At 42.0% G+C, this 9,818-nt stretch overlaps 2 pseudogenes; both read left to right on the top strand.

Annotated features, from left to right (window-relative positions):
* The first annotated feature begins 7,239 nt into the window (after nucleotides 1-7,239).
* LOC142356443 (5.8S ribosomal RNA) lies at nucleotides 7,240-7,391 on the top strand (annotated as a pseudogene).
* Nucleotides 7,392-9,074: 1,683 nt separating this feature from the next.
* Nucleotides 9,075-9,818, top strand: part of LOC142356444 (large subunit ribosomal RNA) — a pseudogene marked incomplete at its 3' end in the record, with an annotated part of 3,244 nt that continues 2,500 nt past the window's right edge.

Below are 9,818 nucleotides of genomic sequence, written 5' to 3'. Positions count from 1 at the left end.
GAGCTAACACTAAGACCGAGGGGTCTTAGAGAGCCCTCTAGTGGGGCGAATAGAGCTAGATCGAGCCTTGGGAAAGCTAGATCGAGCAGGACTGAAGCTAAACGATAAACCGAAAGGTCTGACGGGTCCTCATAAGAGGCATGGAGAAAGATCTGATACTAAAGTACCTCTCGGAAGTAATAAAATATGCCTGATGAAGCCGGGTATGATGTTTGTTGTTTGATGGCATTCATCGATTAGGTCTGGTGGATTCCCCATTACTCCGAGTGGTACTAGTAGAGGCTCCTACAGGGGTGAGCAAAGCGAGATCAAGCCTTAGGCAAGCTAGATCGAGCAGAACTGAAGCTGAAAAGCAAAATAAATGACAGGTCTGTCCAAATCAATAAACTTGAAATCCAGTGTGGTCACCACGGGTCACGAGGTGAATTCCTAGCGATTGTCTGCTGAACGTATAGGAAGGCCCGAAACGAACGATAATTTCATTGCACAGTGGAGATACTATACGTTCAGGAGTAGCATACATCGGGTTTGATCTATGATCATGTCTGGTCTCCGAGGATCCACCGGGTTACCAACTGGCACCGCTGTACTGGGTGTAAAACTGGGCCACCTGAAGTCCCGGGTGTAAAACTAGGTGCCTCTGTGCCAAAGTAGCGGCTTGCGTAGTGCATTATGCCTCCGGCTTGCGAAATGGTTATAAGCAATAACAACAGGACGCCGCGGGGTGTTCACTTAAAGGAGTAACGTTCTCTCAAGGGAGGGGATCTAAAAATCTTGATAAAACATTTATTCTATGCAAAATTTGTGCGCAAATTTTGCAAAGTAAAAAGCTGCACTGTAGCAAATTCTATGTGTGTAGCATTATTAGGGAAGTGTTGTTTGATGGCACCTCTCTACTTGATGCACCAAAGAACTACCTTGATGGCTCATGACCGCTGGTAATCTGTCGTCGCTAGTAGTTCGGAACTGAGAACAAATAAGTTCGCAAATTACAACAATTATACAGCATATTGCTGAATAAAGCAGAACCGAATAATACTCAGTGACTTTACACCAAGACTGACTAATGTCTGGATTGTATCGTCCTACTCGAGTAAGGCGAAGAAAAGCTAGAAAGATACGCTTTTCACAAAGCAGGCTTAATGCATGCAAACCAAGGAGGAAGGAGTGATGCCCCTCCTTATAATAAGCAGAACCAAATAAAGAACAGACAGCATCATCTGTACAGTGACCAAGAAGAGGTGAAACTTCTGTATGTGAAAAGGCAATTTGAGCGAGATTTATTAGCAGACTAGTATTATGTTGTTTCTAGTAGGCGAAAGCCGAAACATCAACATGTGAAAATCTGATATTAAATCCTCAATCATTTTCCCTAGTATTATACAGCTATGAGTAACCTTAATTGGACACGGCAATTATTGCTGACCGGTGAAACTTTCGCATGGGAAAGACACACACACTTCTTGACAAAGCAATAAGTATTATGCTGTTTCTAGTACGCGAAAGCAGAAACATCAGCATGTGAAAGTTGTGAAGTTGAAGAATTTTTGTGTTGAGTACGATGTTGTTACTAGTAACCATGTCGACAGCTGAGAACTGTTCTCTAACCAATAGAAGGTGAAACTTCTGTATGTGAAAAGGCAATTTGAGCGAGATTTCTTAGCAGACTAGTATTATGTTGTTTCTAGTAGGCGAAAGCCGAAACATCAACATGTGAAAATCTGATATTAAATCCTCAATCATTTTCCCTAGTATTATACAGCTACTAGTAGCCGTAATTGGTCAGGGAAACATTGTTGACCGGTGAAACTTCACATGGGAAAGACACACAAATTACTTGACAAAACAATAAGTATTATGCTGTTTCTAGTATGCGAAAGCAGAAACATCAGCATGTGAAAGTTGTGAAGTTGAAAAGTTTTTGTGTTGAGTACGGTGTTGTTACTAGTAACCATGTCGACAGCTGGAAAGCTGTTCTCTAACCAATAAAAGGTAAAACTTCTGTATCTGAAGAGGCGGCGTGATTGAGATTTTTAACAGACTAGTATTATGTTGTTTCTAGTAGGCGAGAGCCGAAACATCGACATGTGAACATCTGGTTTTTAAATCATGAGTCAATTCTCCCTAGTATGATACAGTTGTTAGCCGGTATTGGTAACAGTAGAACAGAGATTTGGAGGGCAAAACCTGCTCATGGGAAATGCTCACAGAGCGCTATCTACCAGTACACATAGTATTATGCTGTTTCTAGTACGCGCGAGCCGAAACATCAGCATGTGAAATGTGTAATCGTGGGTAACTCTAAGTGTGTAGAGTACTGTGTAGTAACTAGTAGCCATGCCAAAGCATGCATTGAAACTCTTCGTGATTTAAAAAGCTCAAAGCAAGATTGACGAGGCCGCAAGGCTATGTCTTTCTAAATTCGAACAAATCGAAAGATTGTTCAAAGTACAATTAAACTGATTGATCCTGTCAGTTGCCATATGCTTGTCTGAAAGACTAAGCCATGCATGTGCAAGCGAAGCTTGAAAAAGTGGAACCGCGAATGGCTCATTAAATCAGTTACTATCTATTAGTTGATTTGCAAGCTAAATGAATAACTGCGGTAACCCTGCAGCTAATGCATGCTGATTGTCCGACACTGTCGGAGACTTTTACAAGACTACACCGGGTGATTTGCTAAGTACAGACACATCCCGTGATGAGTCCTAGTAACTGAAAGATCCCAGATAGCTTCGGCTTGGGGACGGAACTTCCGAATTTCTGACCTATCAACCTATGATGGTAGTGTAACGGACTACCATGGTTGTGACGGGTAACGGGGAATCAGGGTTCGATTCCGGAGAGGGAGCCTTAGAAACGGCTACCACATCCAAGGAAGGCAGCAGGCACGCAAATTACCCACTCTCCGCACGAGGAGGTAGTGACTAGAAATAATGATATGAACCTTTATGGTTTGTAATCAGAATGGAATGGACTTAAAAGCTCCATTGATGAACGAGTAGAGGGCAAGTCTGGTGCCAGCAGCCGCGGTAATACCAGCCTCTACAAGCGTATGCAATAGTTGCTGCGTTTAAAAAGCTCATAGTTGGATCTGTTTGAGTAGAACGGCAACATGGTCTTCAGTTAAATCTGTTGACTCGTTCCGCTCATCCTTCGCATCGAAGAAATAGTTTGCACTTAAATGTGACGAACTGTGGAAACGGTGTTTTCACCCTGAGAAAATTAGAGTGTTCAAAGCATCCTTTGGGATCGAATAATAAAGCATGGAATAATGGAGAATGACCCGCTACTCGATTGATGCCGGTTGGCTGAGTGCGGTAATGATTGAAAGGAACAGACGGGGGCATTTGTATTGCTACGTTAGAGGTGAAATTCTTGGATCGTGGCAAGACAAACTACTGCGAAAGCATTTGCCAAGAATGTTTTCATTAATCAAGAACGAAAGTCAGAGTATTGAAGAGGATTAGATACCCTCGTAATTCTGACCATAAACTATACCAACCTACAATTTGTCAAAGTCGATCTTGACTTGGCAAGAGATTAACCGGGAAACCAAAGTTTATTGGTTCCGGGGGAAGTATGGTTGCAAAATCGAAACTTAAAGGAATTGACGGAAGGGCACCACCAGGAGTGGAGCCTGCGGCTTAATTTGACTCAACACGGGAAAACTCACCCGGTCCAGACATCTTAAGGATTGACAGATTGAATATCTTTCATGATTATATGGGCGGTGGTGCATGGCCGTTCTTAGTTAGTGGAGTGATCTGTCTGGTTAATTCCGATAACGAACGAGATCTTCTCCATCTAAATAATGAAATTCACTATATGTGAATTCAAACACTTCTTAGAGGAACTATGCGGAATTAAATACCGCAGATGAAGTGAGGCTATAACAGGTCTGTGATGCCCTTAGATGTTCTGGACTGCACGCGCGCTACACTGTGTACTTTTAGATTGAGTACTCAGCCCTTGGTCCGAAATGGACTGGGCAATCAGAGAAAAGTACAGCGCTTCAAGGGGATCGTCTGTTGTAACTTGCAGACGTGAACCAGGAATTCCTGGTACTTATGAGTCAACAACTCATAGGGATTACGTCCCTGCCCTTTGTACACACCGCCCGTCGCTACTACTGATTGGATAGTTAAGCAAGAATTGCAAATTCCTACTGTTGGGACTTCGGTCTCCGGCAACGGGATGAAGCGGATCGAGCTTAATTGTCTAGAGGAAGTAAAAGTCGTAACAAGGTTTCCGTAGGGGAACCTGCGGAAGGATCAGTGATTGATTCCTTCGGGCATGGCTGCTGGTAGAGGCCATGTCTGTAGTGCGCATGACTCTCTGTCGCTAGAGATTGCTTGGCAACCAATCTCGAATTATGTATCGAGCTCAAAAACTACTTGTGTGGATACATAGTTCAGCAGTCATGGCAAGGGACTGCTTAAAGGGAGACTAGTTAGCAAAAGCAGCCTAGCAGAACTGCAGCTATCTAGATCTCAGAAGCTGGGTTATAGAAGCCCAGCTATAGACTTGTGAATGAGAAAGGCCTAAAAAGGTCCACAAGTCGCGTGGTTAGAACCGACACGCAAAAATCCCAGCGAGTGACAGAGCGTTGCGCTGTTCAGTGGGAAAGAGTTGAGCTACTCGGGGCGCCCACTGAACTTGCTCCGAGCCAAAGGCTCGAAAAAACACAGCTTAGCCTCAGATCCTTTACATAGAAGGCTAGCTAAAATAAACTTACCTTGGACGAGGGTAAAGTTTAGTCAGTTCTTAGGGGAGAGTAATCCACAGCTTCTCGCCCTCTGAACATTCTCCCAGATATGTAGGTCTGGGAGAGTCTCCTCCTGTTCTTCGGAATCTGGAGGTAGACAAAGACAGTACGATACGATCTTGCATCGGGATGACTAACCGATAATGATCATAATCTGACAATTTTTCCGGCTTGAGGCACCGGAGTCAGATTAAAGACACATACTGAACTAAAGGCGTATGTGCAAAGCTTGTCGGAGTGTAGAGAGTCAAGCTGAGTTGACTCGTCACGTGGTGATGACAACAGCCATGTGCAAAACACTCACAACTTTATCGTCTATGTGGAAAAGGTTGCTAACAGCGCTCTCTATGAGAGGCCCTCGCATATAACTATACGAGGAAAAGGCGATAGAGTTGTTTGAATGTGGGGCAGGTTCATCGACAAGCTAAGTTGATCACATTCTTGTTGTGGCATCCTACTAGAATTGGTCACGGTCTGCACCAACTCTCCCCAAGTTGGCCAGACTTAAAACTAGAAATAAGGTTTGCAGCTATGTGAACCTAGAAACTGTAAAGGAGTTGAAAGAACTTAAAGGAATTGAAAGAGGCCTTGAGGTATATCCTCTTGGTAAAGACCCACAAAAGCTCACAAAAGTGGCTTCGAAGGGCAAAACTGGTTCATCCAAAACAATTGGAGAGCTTAAAGCAGAACCAATTCGAATGAAACACTATTGGTGAAACTTCATCATGAGAACGTCACAAGCTGATCACGCTCTATGATATGACTAGTATTATGTTGCTTCTAGTAGGCTAAGCGCAAGCCGAAACATCAACATGTGAAAGTCGTAGAATTTTGCAATCAAACTGTGGCTAGTACTGTGATGTTACTAGTAACCTGGTGTTCCGTCATATGGCCAAGAGAGCATTTGAAGGCGAAACTTCTGCATGGGAAAGCTGCATCATGATCAAAATTTTATATCGAGTATTATGTTGACGTTAGTAGGCCTTGGCCGAAAACGCAGCATGTGAAAGGTATAGATAAAAGTTATTGTTGCAGTCAGTACTGTGTAGTTACTAGTAGCTGGATTTAAGCTCAAAATGAGACACTGTTGGTGAAACTTCATCATGAGAATGTCACAAGCTGATCAAGCTCTATGATATGACTAGTATTATGTTGCTTCTAGTAGGCTAAGCGCAAGCCGAAACATCAACATGTGAAAGTCGTAGAATTTTGCGATCAAATTGTGGCTAGTACTGTGATGTTACTAGTAACCTTGTGTTACGTCATATGGCCAAGAGAGCATTTGAAGGCGAAACTTCTGCATGGGGAAGCTGCATCATGAACAAAAGTTTATATCGAGTATTATGTTGACATTAGTAGGCCCTGGCCGAAAGCGCAGCATGTGAAAGGTATAGATAAAAGTTATCGTTGCAGTCAGTACTGTGTAGTTACTAGTAGCTGGATTTAAGCTCGAAATGAGACACTGTTGGTGAAACTTCATCATGAGAACGTCACAAGCTGATCACGCTCCATGATATGACTAGTATTATGTTGCTTCTAGTAGGCTAAGCGCAAGCCGAAACATCAACATGTGAAAGTCGTAGAATTTTGCGATCAAATTGTGGCTAGTACTGTGATGTTACTAGTAACCTTGTGTTACGTCATATGGCCAAGAGAGCATTTGAAGGCGAAACTTCTGCATGGGGAAGCTGCATCATGAACAAAAGTTTATATCGAGTATTATGTTGACGTTAGTAGGCCCTGGCCGAAAGCGCAGCATGTGAAAGGTATAGATAAAAGTTAGCGTTGCAGTCAGTACTGTGTAGTTACTAGTAGCTGGATTTAAGCTCGAAATGAGACACTGTTGGTGAAACTTCATCATGAGAACGTCACAAGCTGATCACGCTCTATGATATGACTAGTATTATGTTGCTTCTAGTAGGCTAAGCGCAAGCCGAAACATCAACATGTGAAAGTCGTAGAATTTTGCAATCAAACTGTGGCTAGTACTGTGATGTTACTAGTAACCTTTTCTTACGTCATATGGCCAAGAGAGCATTTGAAGGCGAAACTTCTGCATGGGGAAGCTGCATCATGAACAAAAGTTTATATCGAGTATTATGTTGACGTTAGTAGGCCCTGGCCGAAAGCGCAGCATGTGAAAGGTATAGATAAAAGTTATCGTTGCAGTCAGTACTGTGTAGTTACTAGTAGCTGGATTTAAGCTCGAAGTGAGACACTGTTGGTGAAACTTCATCATGAGAACGTCACAAGCTGATCACGCTCTATGATATGACTAGTATTATGTTGCTTATAGTAGGCTAAGCGCAAGCCGAAACATCAACATGTGAAAGTCGTAGAATTTTGCGATCAAACTGTGGCTAGTACTTTGATGATGCTTGTAGCCAACCGAATTGGTTGAAAAGCCCAATAAGTAAGCTAACTTGGGAGAGCTTGTTGGAAACCAAATGCTACTAGATTGGTCCAAATACATCCTTCAACAGGGGATCACTTGGCTCGCTTTACGAAGAGGAGCACAGCTATATGTGTTAATTCGGTATGAATCGCAAGATTTGTTTACCGACCTCTCTAACGCAAAAGGCGGTCTCGGCTTCGGCTGTTGACTGCGTCCGATTCAGGGTTATATAACTCTCGATTGAACACATTGATGTTCTATTGTTGGTGCTTCCAATAAAATTGGAACACTTAAAGCAGAACCGATTCAAATAATAGCATTCTGATCAATGATTGCATTCCTTGATCAAGAACTGCTGGAGTCATTGTGATGGCGAATTTTCTTCATAAGAAAATTGCAAAGAGACGGAACTTAATGAGACTAGTATTATGTTGTTTCTAGTAAGCGGAAGCTGAAACAGCAACATGTGAAAATCAAGTTTTGTTCAATGATCTCGAGGCGATAAGTACTATGAAGCAACTAGTAGCCTAAGCATGACTCAGATTTGAGACAGTCAAAAAGACTGGCGAAACTTCTTCACATGAAAGTTACATAGAGAACTACAAATGTATACAGCGAGTATTATGTTGTTTCTAGTAGGCGAAAGCTGAAACATCAACATGTGAAAGTTGTCTGCAAACTGTAGAACGATATGTGATTAGTACTGTGCTGTTACTAGTAGCCAGTCTGACTGTAGAAGCCAAGACAAAGGGAAACTAATGCATCTGAAAAGGACAAGTTATGGAAAGGTATGCACGATAAGTATTATGTTGTTTCTAGTAAGCGGCAGCTGAAACATCAACATGTGAACGTCGTTGTGTACAGTAACCTAGAACTATATAGTCCTTAGTAACGTGCATTTACTAGTACCTGTAATTGGTATTCAGACTCAGGCAGTTTGGAATAGTTTGGCAAAGATGCACCAGAGAAAACTGGGATTTGATACAGAAATTGTTGAATACAAGTATTATGCTGCTTCTAGTAGGTTGAATCCGAAACATCAGCATGTGAAAATTGAAAACATTTCTGGTTCGAATTGTCACAAGTATTTGGTGATCTGAGTAGCCAAACTCACTACAACGCCAATTGAAGGCAAAAATTCTCAACGGGAAAAGCTATTCTCATTGAATGAGCTAACAAGACGAGTATTATGTTGCTTCTAGTAGGCGAAAGCCAAAACATCAACATGTGAAAGTCTTGCTGAACAAATTTAATGTTGTTGAGCTCAGTACCGTGTGAATTAGTAGCCATAATTGGCGAGCGAAAATTGAACTGGCGAAACTTCGTCTTTGGAAAATTGCAGATGCCGAGCACTTATTTTGCAACGAGTATTATGTTGACTGTAGTAAGCGAAAGCCGAAACAGCAACATGTGAAAGCTGTTGAAATTTGTGGTCATTTTGCAATAAGTACAAGGAGTGTAACTAGTAGCCAGGTCAAAATTTGGGATAAGAATGAGCAAAAATTCTGCATGAGAACAGTTGAAATTATGAAACTAAATTACAAAGACTAGTATTATGTTGTTTCGAGTACGCGAAAGCGGAAACATCAACATGTGAACGTTTGTAACGAAGTTTCGTTAATTTTCAGCCTAGTACTGAGCAAGAACGAGTAGCCTCATCTCCAATCCCACGCAAAATGTAGTGAAATATGTGAGTGAACCTTATTCACGGTGAGGGTTTCCCGAGGTCTGTATTGCAGCGAGTATTATGTTGCTTCTAGTAAGCGAAAGCTGAAACAACAACATTTGAAAGTTGGAATTAATGACTGAATGGAAACTTCGACCTGTGTTTGATAGTAGTAGCGAACAAAACTGCTGAATCGGTTTCTGTCTCATATTGGTCAGTGAACCAATTAAGAGACAATCAACTACATAACCTGAATTGGGCGAGAGAACCCCCTTAACTTAAGCATATCAGTAAGGGGAGGAAAAGAAATCAACTGAGAATCCCTTAGTAATGGCGAATGAACAGGGAAAAGCTCATCGGGAAGAGAAATGGCAACATTTCTCGGTGTCCGGTATGGTTTGATGCTAGACTGGTGAATTTGTCCTGATGTCTACTGGAAAGTAGCATCAAAGAAGGTGAAAATCCTGTAAAGGTCATTTTCGATACCAGTCATAATGGCTCATTCCTATGAGTAGAGTTGTTTGAAAGTGCAACTCGAAGCTGGAGATATGTCTCTCCAAAAGCTAATTATAAAGCGAGACCGATAGTAAACAAGTACCGTGAGGGAAAGTTGAAAAGCACTCTGAAGAGAGAGTGAAAAGTACGTGAAACTGTTGAAGGGGAACTGGAGTGAGCGTTACCATACTCAATGCCTTGATATTATATTCTCGGCTACCGAGTAGTGTAGTTGTCGTCTTTTGGCAAATCTTGTTAATGAATCGAGCAGAAGTTTTCCTCGGAATTCTTCTTGTTGATTCTAAACAAAATGAGATAAATTGATCTTGATTGCCTGTCTGACCTCAACTTCCTATTCAATGCTCTCTACAGCCCGTCTTGAAACACGGACCAAGGAGTGTGAGTTGCTTGCAAGTGTTGTCGCTCATTGAAAGCGCACACGCGAAATGAAAGTGAACAGTGTAATTTTTATGAATTGCACTACTTTGTGTGGT

The sequence above is a fragment of the Convolutriloba macropyga genome, unplaced genomic scaffold, assembly GCF_964194025.1.
Source record: "Convolutriloba macropyga unplaced genomic scaffold, txConMacr16.3 SCAFFOLD_6367, whole genome shotgun sequence".
NCBI classification, from domain to species: Eukaryota; Metazoa; Xenacoelomorpha; order Acoela; family Convolutidae; genus Convolutriloba; species Convolutriloba macropyga.
The sequence above is the reverse complement of the archived record's forward strand: the minus strand, read 5'-3'. Positions and strand labels throughout refer to the sequence as shown.